Source organism: Rattus norvegicus, chromosome 6, assembly GCF_021556685.1.
Source record: "Rattus norvegicus strain SHRSP/BbbUtx chromosome 6, alternate assembly SHRSP_T2T, whole genome shotgun sequence".
Taxonomy (NCBI): domain Eukaryota; kingdom Metazoa; phylum Chordata; class Mammalia; order Rodentia; family Muridae; genus Rattus; species Rattus norvegicus.
This window is the reverse complement of record NC_141539.1, coordinates 7472124-7485359: the sequence shown is the minus strand read 5'-3', so window position 1 is coordinate 7485359 and position 13236 is coordinate 7472124.

Genomic DNA, 13236 nt, shown 5'->3' with positions numbered 1-13236 from the left:
GCTAGTTTGTTGAAAGACAGATATAGAAGGCAAAGTTTGTTATGTATAGAAAAACTGAGTCATAATTTTTTTATCCTCTAATCATAGTTTCTCTGATTTATAATCATCACATAGAAGGAAATATATTCAATTAGAACAATGGGAATTTAAAATTTTATAAATCACTCTCCATTATTTCTAGTTGATAGCTAGAAAATAGACAATAAGCACTTAAAATTATCATGAAATTTGTATTCTGTTAAATAAGATCTCTGCTTTATGTATATAAGTACTCATCGGTCTTTAAAACCCAATATTCTTATAATGCATTATACTCTTTTAATATTCATTCCATTTTGAGTTCTCAACATTTGCTGGCAGGCTCATGATTAACCAAAGACCTCCACACATATTAGACAAGTGCATTACCACATATACATAGCTACATGCCTTAAGTCACTGTCCTTAGACATAAGCTGATATTAGTGAATGCATTTTCTTCTATATGAAGGAGACACTATAATAAAGTGAATGGACTAAACCAACAGATATTTCCTTACAATGAGTTCAAAAGCTTGAAACAGACCTCACAGGGAAAATTCTTCCTGCGAGAATGTTTAGGGTCACGTTTAAACCACTTTTCATTTTTCTTAGGCCCTTAGATTTGTCCCTTGAGTAATATATTCTACAGGTGGACACACTACTGATAATTATCTCTATGTGTCCTATATTTATTTGTGTTTAGCTCTTATTATGAGGAATCCAGTTATATTGGATTTTTTCCAATATTGGAAATGTCCAAGATTGGACATTTTCATCTCATTAGATGCTGAAAAAGCATTTGGAAGAATTCAATACCCCTTCGTGATAGAAGTATTAGAAATATCAGAATTCAAACCACATATCTAAAGATAGTAAAAGCAACATAGAGCAACACAGTAGCCAACATCAAGCTAAATCCAGAGAAGCAAGAAGCAAACACACTAAAATCAGGGAGTAGACAAGCATGCCCACTCTCTCTCTACCTATTCAATATAGTAATTGAAATCCTAGCCAGAGAATTTAGATGTCAAAGGAGAAAAAGAAAGAGGTCAAAGGGGTATATCTTGGAAAGGAAGAAGTCAAAATATCATTGCTTGCAAATGATATGATAATATACTTAAGTGACCACAAAAATTCCTCTAGAGGATTCCTCCTACCTGATAAACAACTTCAGAAAACTGGCAGGATATAAAATTAATTCAAATCCATAACCTTCCTCTCTTCAAAGGATAAACACACTGAGAACAAAGTTAAGGAAATGTCACCTTCCACAATAGTCACAAATAGTATACAATATCTTGGTGTGACTCTAACCAAACAAGTAAAAGATCAGTGTGACAAGAACTTCAAGTCTCTGAAGAAAGAAATTGAGGAAGATGTCAGAAGATGGAAAGACCTCCTTTGCTCATGGATTGGCAGGACTAACATAGTAAAAATGGCCATTTTTTTTCCAAAAGAAATCTACAAATTCAATGCAATTCCCATCAAAATCACTACTCAGTTCTTCATAGAATTAGAAAGAGCAATTTGCACATTCATTTGGAATAACAAAAATCACAGGTTAATTTAAACCATCCTTAACAGTAAGAGAACTTCTGTGAGAATCACCATTCCTGACCTCAAGATGTATTACAGAGCAATAGTGCTAAAAAAAACTGTATGTTATTGGTACAGAGACAGGCAGCTAGATCAATGGAATAGAATTGAAGACCCAGAAATTAACTCACATGTCGCGCCCACCTCGGCCGGCTTTGTTTTACTGAGCCGTTCCCTACACTCACACACCTATGGTCACTTGATCTTTGACAAAGGAGCTAAAACCATTCAGTGGAGTAAAAATAGCAAAGAAAAAAAAACAGGAATGAAAAGTCAGCATTTTCAACTATGGTGCTTGTTCAAGTGGCAGTCTGCATGTACCACAATGCAAATTGATCCATTCTTATCTTCTTGTACAAAGCTGAAGTCCAAGTGGATCAAGGACCTCCACATAAAACCAGATATACTGAAGCTAATAGAAGAATTAGTGGAGAATTGTCTCAAACACATGGGCACACTGGAACAGAACACCAATGGCTTATGCTCTAAGATTAAAAATTGACAATTAGGACCTTGTAAAACTGCAAACCTTCTGTGAGGCAAAGGACACTGTCAATAGGATAAAATAGTAACCATTAGATTGAGAAATGATTTTTGTAAATCCTACATCTGATAGAGGGCTAATATCCAAAACATACAAGAACTCAAGAAGTTAGAATCAAGAGAACCAAATAATCCTATTAAAAATGAGTTACACAGCTATATAAGGAATTCTCACCAAAGGAATGGCTGTGAAGTACCTAAAGAAATGTTCAGCATCCTTAGGCATCTGGGAAATGCAAATCAAAACAACCTTGAAATACCATTTCATACCAGTCAGAGTGGCTAGATGAAAAACTTAAGTGACAACAGATGCTGGCAAATATGTGAAGAAAGAGGAATACTCCTATATTGTTGGTGGGATTACACGCTGGTACAGCCACTGTGGAAATCAGTAAGGCAGTTTCTTAGAAAATTGTACATGGCACTATTTGAGGACCCAGCTATCAACATATAACAAGGACACCTACTCTACGATATTCATAGCAGCCTTATTTATTATAGTGAGAAACTCTAAAGAACCCAAATGTTCCTCAACAGAGAAATGGATAAAAAAAAGTGGTATATTTACTCAGCTATTAAAAACAAAGACTTGGGTTGGGTATTTAGCTCAGTGGTAGAGCGCTTGCCTAGAAAGCACAAGGCCCTGGGTTCGGTCCTGAGCTCAAGCAAAAATAAAATAAAAGAAAGGAAGGAAGGAAGGAAGGAAGGAAGGAAGGAAGGAAGGAAGGAAGAAAGAAAGAAAGAAAGAAAGAAAGAAAGAAAGAAAGAAAGAAAGAAAGAAAGAGAGAAAGAAAGAAAGAAAGAGCGGAAGGAAGAAAAAGGCAAAGACTTTATGAAATTCTTAGGCAAATGGATGGAACTAGAAAATATCATCCTGAGTGAAGCAATGCAATCACAAAAAAATACCCATGATATACACTCACTGATAAGTGGATATTAGCCCAAAGTCTCTGAATATCCAATATACTATTTACGGGTCAGATGAAACGCTAGAAGAAGAAAGACCAAAGTGTGAAAGCTTTAGTACTTCGTAGAAGGGGGAACACATTACTCACATGAGGAAATATGGAGACAATGTGTGAAGCAGACACTGAAGGAAAGGTCATCCAGAGACCACTGCACACATGGTCCATCCCACATACAGTAGCAAAGTCAGTAACTATTGGGGTTGCCAAGAGTTGCATGCTGACAGGAGCCTGATATAGCTATTTCTTGAGATGTTCTGCCAGAGCCTGAATACAGAAGTGGATAATTGCAGCCAACCATTGAACTGGGAATGGGGTCCCCAATGGAATATTTAAAGACTGAAGGAGCTGAAGGAGTTTGTAACCCCATTTAAAGAACAACAATATCAATCAGCCAGATAACCCAGAGCTCCAAAGGACTAAACTACCAACCAAAGAATACACATGGAGCAAACCATAGCTGCACCCTGCAACATGTAGGCCTTGATGATGGCCTTGACAGGCAGCAATAGGATAGGCCCTTGGTCCTGTGAAGCCTTGATGCACCAGTGTAGGGGAATGCCAGAGCGGGGAGGCAGGAGGGATTTGATGGGTGAGTCAGGGAGCACCCTCACAGAGTCAAGGGTTGTCATGGATGGGATAAGGTGTTACCCAAGGTGAAACTGGTAAAGGGGATACAATTTGAAATGTAGATAAAGAAAATATCCAATAAAAAATAAAACAAAAAGAAATACAATGCAACCCATTTGAGTCCATACCATTGACTAATGGTATCATTCCTTTCCAACATGCCAAATATATTTACTCTACTGCCAGTACCCAAATATACATCAGACAAATGAATGCATGCTACAAACTCATTTATTATGGGGATAAGAAAATAGCTGGTTCCCTACGGCAAGAGGTGATGCTATAATCTTGAGTCTAGTTTTAGTGCAATCCAGAAATAAAACTCAGATAGTATTTGATGTTTTAGTAAATAGTTTGAAATTTGAAGTTAAGATTTTGAGTCTGAAAGCAAAAAATATTTTGGTACTGTTATGCTAGAGGATTTTTCTCAATCATAAATGTGAGCATTAGTAAAAATAATATTAGCTGAAAGTATAATAAGCATGTATATCAATCACACCTACAAAATATCTTCACAGCAATGTTTTGTGTATGTCTAAACTACTGGCACATAATTAGCTATAATTTATCCTAATGACTAACATTAATGTTTTAAGAGTCAGCTTAGTAAGTGTAGCTAAATGTAGTTAAAAATCTATCAAATGCTAAAAGTACATGATATGAAATGGTAGACTGTTAAATTACCTTAAGTTTAATATAATTTATTCTACTTAACTGCTGAGACCATGTTACAAATTAGATTTTTCTAAAATAAGTAAAAAATTTATTGCAAAGTAGTGGTGTGAATAATAAGCATACAAAAATGTATCAATGCATTGTATACTAGAAGATTAAAATCTGTCACTTAATACCAAATAATAGATGATTATAGTAATTATATATGTGAGTACATGCATAAAACACATTAAACACTCATACATTATTTGTGAGAAAGTTAAATGCTATATCAGCTTTGGAAAAATTCCCTGAAACACACAAACACACACACACACACACACACACACACACACACACACTAGGTTCTAGTGACTAGACTCAGATTGACAGTTTTTCAGGGCAACTCTGTTGATGCACTCAATGGTGTTACAAAGTATAGAAAAAAAATAAGCTCTCGTAAAGTTGTCTTCTGTCATTACCTATAATATGTGTGAGCAACATAATAAAAACCCATATACATAAAATATATAGCAATTTTTCTCACATTTATGTGTTATAGAAGTTCAAGATCAAGATGTGCACTGGGTCATGTTCTCCTCAGGTGTAGAGAGAAGACTCTCACCGCAATTCAGGTGGATAGCTGGTTATTATTTTCACATCTTGTCTTTGAAGTCGTAATTATAAATTCTGACTCTACTTTTGAATGACATACCTTTTTTTAATAAGGACATGAGTTATACTGCATTACATTATTCAATGATGATCTAATGTAATATTGACCAATTTCATCTGCACTGTATTAAACGTGATCCTTAGGGAAACTACTCAATACAAAACACATAAAATTAAGGCAAAGCAGAGTGATCTGCAGTTCCAGAGACTGTGCAAATAGTAGAGGAGTTTTTAGGCACCAGAGTGCATCTGATGATGATATAGCAGATGATTGTCCCTGCTCTAGGTACCGTGTCTGGTTAGGATGGGTATGGGTCATTTGCAACAATGCATTAATTGATAAGTGCTTATCTAGAATCTTACCAAGTAACACAAAAGGATGTGTACAATAATCTTAATACTTCAGGGTCTTTCTTTTTTTGCATCACTGTTTTCTATCCCAATCCAATTGACAGGGTAATATACCTGTTGATGAATATATTTCTATTATATAGGGACAGTTTCTATATATTCATTTATCAGAGATACCTAACAAAAACCCATAAGTTCTATCAGAATTTCTTTATTTAAATATATTAGAAAAATTTAAATGTGAAATTTTAAGTTCAGATTTAGCACAATTGCAAGTAATGACATATATTTGTTATATTTATGCTTTACAAATACTTACCTATGTTGTATTTGAACTCAATGTTTGATTTCTAGTTAAGTTCCAAACCATAAAAACCTCAGTCTTCAGGCATAATGCTTCTATAATTCATTCTATTTTAAAACATAATATTTCTATATTACTGTTGGTCCTCCTGCTGTTATTGAAGATGATGATGGTGACAAGGGTTTATTACATGGCTCAGGCTATCTTTAAAAAAGCTACATAACAAAATCTGCTGACTGTTGGGATTCCAGATATGTGACAGGAGAAACACAAGCAAAACAGAAATAAAGGAAAACTGAAGTAGGGATACTGCCTCTTCTCTGTCCCTCTTCTGTTTTTGTCCCTTTGTTTGTGGTTTGTTTTAAAGCCCTGTCATAGAGACTTTTCAGGTTCATAAACGGCCAGACCTCCTAAAAGATACCTAGAGCACCATTAGTCCTTGATATCTTCTAGTCAGTGGTCTACTATTTTTGGCTTTTTGCCTGTCCTGAATTTTTTTTATCTGTATTAACTTGAATATTTCTTATTTACATTTCAATTGTTATTCCCCTTCCTGGTTTCCCGGCCAACATCCTCCTAACCCCTCCCTTTCCCCTTCTATTTGGAATTCCCCTCCACTTCCTCCCCCCATTACCACCCTCACCTCAACAATCACATTCACTGGGAGTTCAGTCTTAGCAGGGCCAAGGGTTTCCCCTTCCACTGGTGCTCTTACTAGGCTATGCATTGCTACCTACGAGGTTGGAGCCCAGGTCAGTCCACGCATATACTCTTTAGGTAGTGGTTTAGTGCCTGGAAGCTCTGGTTGCTTGGCATTGTTGTTCATATGGGGTCTCGAGCCCCTTCAAGCTCTGCCAGTTCTTTCTCTGATTCATTCAACGGGGGTCCTGGTCTCAGTTCAGTGGTTTGCTGCTGGCATTCACCTCTGTATTTGCTGTATTCTGGCTGTGTCTCTCAGGAGAGATCTACATCCAGCTCCTGTCTGTCTGTACTTCTTTGCTTCATCCATCTTGTCTAATTGGGTGGCTGTATATGTATGGGTCTCATGTGGGGCAGGCTCTGAATGGGTGTTCCTTCTGTGTCTGTTTTAATCTTTGCCTCTCTATTCCCTGCCAAGGGTATTCTTGTTCCCTTTTAAAGAAGGAGTGAAGCATTCACATTTTAATCATCCGTCTTGAGTTTCATGTGTTCTAGGCATCTAGGGTAATTCAAGCATTTGGGCTAATAGCCACTTATCAATGAGTGCATACCATGTGTGTTTATCTGTAATTGGGTTACCTCACTCAGGATGATATTTTCCAGTTCCAACCATTTGCCTACAAATTTCATAAAGTCATTGTTTTTGATAGCTGAGTAATACTCCATTGTGTAGATGTACCACATTTTCTGTATGCATTCCTCTGTTGAAGGACATCTGGGTTCCTTCCACCTTCTGGCTATTATAAATAAGGCTGCTATGAACATAGTGGAACATGTGTCTTTTTTATATGTTGGGGCACCTTTTGGGTATAGCTGGGTCCTCAGGTAGTTCAATGTCCAATTTTCTGAGGAATCTCCAGACTGATTATCAGAACGGTTTTACCAGTCTGCAATCCCACCAACAATGGAGGAGTGTTCCTTTTTCTCCGCATCCTCACCAGCATTTGCTGTCACCTGAGTTGTTGATCTTAGCCATTCTCACTGGTGTGAGGTGAAATCTCAATGTTGTTTTGATATGCATTTCCCTTATAACTAAAGATGTTGAACCTTTCTTTCAGTGTTTCTCAGCCATTCAGCATTCCTCAGCTGTGAATTCTTTTTTAGCTCTGAACCCCATTTTTAATAGGGTTATTTGTCTCCCTGTGGTCTAACTTCTGAGTTCTTTGTATATTTTGGATATAAGCCCTCTCTCTGTTGGAGAATTGGTAAAGATCATTTCCCAATGTGTTGGTTGCCATTTTGTCCTAACAACAGTGCCCTTTGCCTTACGGAAGCTTTGCAGTTTTATGAGATCCCATTTGTTGATTCTTGATCTTAGAGCATAAGCCATTGGTGTTTTGTTCAGGGAATTTTCTCCAGTGCCCATGTGTTTGAGATGTTTCCCCAATTTTTATTCTATTAGTTTGAGTGTATCTGGTTTGATGTGGATTTCCTTGATCCAGTTGGATTTAAGCTTTGTACAGGGTGATAAGCATGGATAGATCTGCATTCTTCTACATGCAGCTCTCCAGTTGAACCAGCTCCATTTGCTTAATATGCTATCTTTATTTACATTTGACTCCTTTGTCAAAAGTCAAGTGACCATAGGTGTGTGGGTCCATTTCTGGGTCTTCAATTCTATTCTACTGGGCTATCTGTCTGTCTCTGTACCAATACCATGCAGTTTTTATCACTATTGCTCTGTAATACTGCTTTGAGTTCAGGGATAGTGGTTCCCCCTGAAGTCCTTTTATTGTTGAGGATAGTTTTAGCTATCCTGGGTTTTCTGGTATTCCATATGAATTTGCAAATTGTTCTGTCTTACTCTTGGAAGAATTGGATTGGTATTTTGATGGGGATTGCATTGAACCTGTAGTTCACTTTTGGTAAAATGGCCATTTTTACTATGTTAATCCTGCCAATCCATGAGCATGGGAGATCTTTCCATCTTCTGAGGTCTTCTTTGATTTCTTTCTTCCGAGGCTTGAAGTTCTTATCGTACAGATCTTTTACTTGCTTGGTTAAAGTCACACCGAGGTATTTTATACTATTTGGGACTGTTATAAAGGGTGTCGTTTCCCTAATTTCTTTCTCGGCTTCTTTCTCTTTTGTGTGGAGGAAGGCTACTGATTTATTTGAGTTAATGTTATACCCAGCCACTTTGCTGAAGGTGTTCATCAGGTTTAGTAGTTCTCTGGTGGAACTTTTGGGATCACTGAAATATACTATCATATCATCTGCAAATAGTGATGTTATGACTTCTGCTTTTCCAATCTTTATCCCCTTGATCTCCTTCTGTTGTCTGATTGCTCTGGCTAGAACTTCAAGAACTGTATTGAATAAGTAGGGAGAGAGTAGGCAATCTTTTCTAGTCCCTTATTTTAATAGGATTGCTTCAAGTTTCTCTCCATTTAGTTTAATGTTAGCGACTAGTTTGCTGTATATGGCTTTTCCTATGCTTAGGTGTGGGCCTTAAATTCCTATTCTTTCCAGGACTTTTATCATGAAGGGCTGTTGAATTTTGTCAAATGCTTTTCAGCATCTAATGAAATGATCATGTGTTTTTGTTCTTTCTGTTTGTTTATATAATTGATTGCATTGATGGTTTTCTGTATATTAAGCCATCCCTACATTCCTGGGATTTTTAACTCACTAATTTTTGTTTCCCTTTGCTTTGTAAACATTCTTTACTCCAAGGCTTTCAAAACTACACATTTTAAAAAATGCATTGGCAAGCTTTAGAGATTGTGTGTCCTGGACTGTCATGAAAATTTTATTTTGTTTCTATGGTAATGATATATATTAAATAAAAATAGGGATACATTTGTATATTAAGTTGATGACATTTATTAACAGGACAATATGGGACTTTATCATTCTTATACCATTCACTGATTTTACTTTTACCTATTTGTCTATGTAGCATCACTACAAGTTCCTACATCTTCATAGGTCTGCAGAATCCTGCTGAAAGAGTGCGAGTGTGCCAATACCTACTGATTGTTTTCTATTTAATAATAAGAAAAGCATATTAATAGCAGGAATTTTCCTCAGAAGTAATCTCCTTGGACTTGAATAAAAGAGCATACCCATTATAGATTTACAGTCCATGGCAGAACCATCTCAAGCAGATGACTTGCTAGTTTCTCCTAGATGGCTCCTGTCTTGCATAAATATATATGAAAGACCATCCTTCTGGCAAAAGTGGAAATCCACATACAAAAGAAAAAAATCAATTCCTTTCGCTTACTCCATATGAAAATTACATTAAAAACAAAACAGTAATAACAAAAAAAGCTAATATGGTAAATTAAGTGGTAAAATCCTAAAATATATAGAGAAAAAATAACATTTTAAACTTTGTGTATATGCCAATATCTTCAAAATGTGATTCCATTTGCTCAGGAAATATTGCCAAAAATCGAAAAGAGAAAATTTATAATATTAAACATTGTTTCTATGGCAAAACAAACAGCTGAGAGAAGGAATAGCTCAGTAAATGAGAGAAAATCTTTGCTAGCTATACTGTGACATATAGAATATACAAACAACTTACAAAACCATAGAATAATAAGAACTGAACTCATGAAATGAGTGTATACTTCCTTCAAAAGATGAAATAGAAAAAGATAATAAACACAAAAATGTTCAAGTTCACATAAAATAAGAAAAACTCAAGCAAATTAAATTGAAATTTTATCAACCCTGATGAAAACTCTATCAGCAAGGAAAGAAGTAATGCCATTTGTTCTTGAGGATGCAAAATAGAAAGGACCCTACTTCACAGCATGTGCAAATGTAAACTAGTCCAATCACTGTGGAAGACAGTAGGAGAAATCAGGAGGGAATGGGGGAAGGAGGGAGAGCAAGAGGGAAAGCCAAAGGGAGAGCCAGAGGTAGAAAGAGAGAGAGAGAGAGAGAGAGAGAGAGAGAGAGAGAGAGAGATTAGAAGAAGGGGCAGTAACTATACCCAGCTATACCATGTGTCAATGTTTATTCAAAAACTCCATTTCAACATATTAGAGCTACCTGCACATCAGTGTGCAGTACAGAACTAGTTATTGCATCTAAGTCAATTTACATAACAAAACAGGAGGAATGTAGAAAAATATGGGCTACATACAAGTGTAAATTTTTCAGCCAAGGGAAGTAAATTAATTTACACATAATTGACACATTCTGAGAAAACTAAATAGAATAATCAGTGACAGAATGACAGACATTCTTTTTCTAATTTTTTTATCCTGTACATTACAGGCAGACAATATTATACATGTACTGATGTGTGCAAAAACGCTTCAAACTAGGAAGCATAGGGACAAGGAGGAACACATAGAGTGGAGCAATGAAGTATGAGAGATTATGCACATAGTGCAAATATGCGTACATTAATATGGTTCTACTTAATATAAAATGAAAATATTAATTTCTATGTGTTGAGGACTTGGTCTAATACTACATATATTAATTTGGTCCTCCAAATTACACTGGAATCTCAACATCTACACGTAAGACACTGAGGGTCCCTGTCCACACTTGGTTTTGATTGGTAAATAAAATTGCCAGAAGCTAATGGCCAGACAGCAAGACAGAGGGAGGAATATTAGGATTCCCAGGGGCAAGGCATCAAGAGAGAGAGAGGTGGGAGGGGTGGGGGTGGGGTACCATGCTGGGGCAGGAGTAGTTGTCAAGCCTGAGAATTCTGGACACGGAGACAGCCAACTTGGAAGAGCTAGAGAAGAACAGCCCTAGGGAGTCTCCCAGAGTGTATCTAGGGCAGCAATGATGGAATATAGATTTTATTAAGTGATAACTCAGGAATATCAGAGAGGAATTTTGGGCCAGCCATCAAGCAGTTTAAGGTACATTATAATATAAGGATGCATATGTGTATCTTTCGTTTGGGAAACAAAAACATTGGGATAGGTACTGAAAAATGCACCAGCATCTCTGGGTAGATTAGAGAAGAGATTACTTGGCAACTACAAAAAAAATGGAGTCCAACATGGTAGGCTTGTATTCACTTTTAAAAGATAATCGGAGATTCCTGAATGGAACATATATGCCTTCCCTTTAAGATTATGAGACAGGGAAATTGGTTTGTCTCCTAAATTGAGCTGGGCCACAGGGTTCCTCTGCAAGCTGCAGAGTTTCAGAACCAAGAAAGAAGTTCATGCTAATTTGTTACCCATGGTTCTGTTTTTTGTGGCTTCAAGCTACAGGCCAACCTTGGGACATGGGTGCCAGGCGAATGATACATTCAGATAATCTATCTTGTTCTGGGCTGCTGCAGAGAGCTTAAGCCATGGATGCTCCTTCTGGGATAAGGTAGACTGAATAGAGCAGTACTGAATAAGATACAAATACATTAAAATTTTATTCTTTTAAGGATAGAAGGATAAGCCTGAGAAAACGCTCATACAGAAGGAGATTTAACTGAAGTTAAATACACAGGAAAGGCTCTTAATTGAAGTTATATAAAGAGAAAAAGAGACATATGTACCTAAATAATCTCCACAGAAGGGAAAGTAAATGAAAATTGATTTAATTGTTTTAAGGATAGAAATGAGAAATAATGGTAATTGTTTTAAGGAAATCTGAAAAGTATATGTTTTGCAAGAAGCTGTATCACTGAACATGGGCTCAACAGGAAATCTGGACTTGTGTTTCCTGGTATAAAAAATTGATAGGCTGGAAATAGGCTTATATAGTAATAAAAATGGAATTTAATTGAAGAAAACAAGAAAGGATATTAACTTAACTTATAATATACAGTGATATTAATTTCCACATACTAGAGAATTAAGTATGAATAGATGAATAAATAAATTGAGTCTTTTGATCTCATTTAGGTCAGGGCAGGAGATAGGGAGAAAAACCTTAGATAGTCAGTAGAAACTTAGGAATTGATCACATGTAAGAACAAGGCAGATGGTGAAGGAGCATTGTCTCAATGGATAATAGTTGTTTGCATTGTTTTAATTGCTTTGAATTGTTTTAATTGTCAAAATGCAGATGGTTATAAGTTTAGTGGTTATGATACTTAAAATCATCTGTGAGAGAGGTCAAATTAAAGCATGACTAAAGAGAAAGGACGCAACCAATATGAATTAATATATACTTCCAGGCTGCTCTCCCATATTTCCTTATACCATTCATCCTCAAGAGGATGTCCCCACACCCTCCCCTCTCCTACCAGGTGTCCCCACTCCCGGGGCCTCAAGTATATCAAGGGTTAGGAAGAACTTTTTCCACTGTGGCCAGACCAGGCAGTCCTCTACTGTATATGTGTTGGGATCTTCTGACCAGCTTGCATATGTTCCCTGGTTGGTGGCTCAGTGTGTTTGAGAGATGTCATGGTTCCAGGTTAATTGAGACCGCTGGTCTTCCTATGGGGCTGCCCTGCTCCTGAGTTTCTTCCAGCCTTTCCCTAATTCAACCACTAGGGTCTTGACTTCAGTCTATTGGCTCCCTGTAGATATCTGTCTTTCTCTGCTTTTTGGGCTTGTTGGAGAACCTCCATGCTTCGCTTCTGTCTGTATTCACACCAGAGAATCAGTAATAGTGTCAGGTCTTAGAATCTCTCCTTGAGATGAATCTCAAGTTTTGACAATCACTGGATTGCCTTTTCGTCAGTCTCTTCTCTGTTTTAGGCCTTGTAGTTCTTTTAGACAAGAAAATTCTGGGTCAGAGTTTTTGACTACAGGATGGCAACCCTATCCCTACACTTGATGCCCTGTCTTACAATTGGAGGTAGATTCTACATGTTCCCTCTTGCTACTACTGGACATTATTTCTAAGGTCCATTCCTTTGAGTCT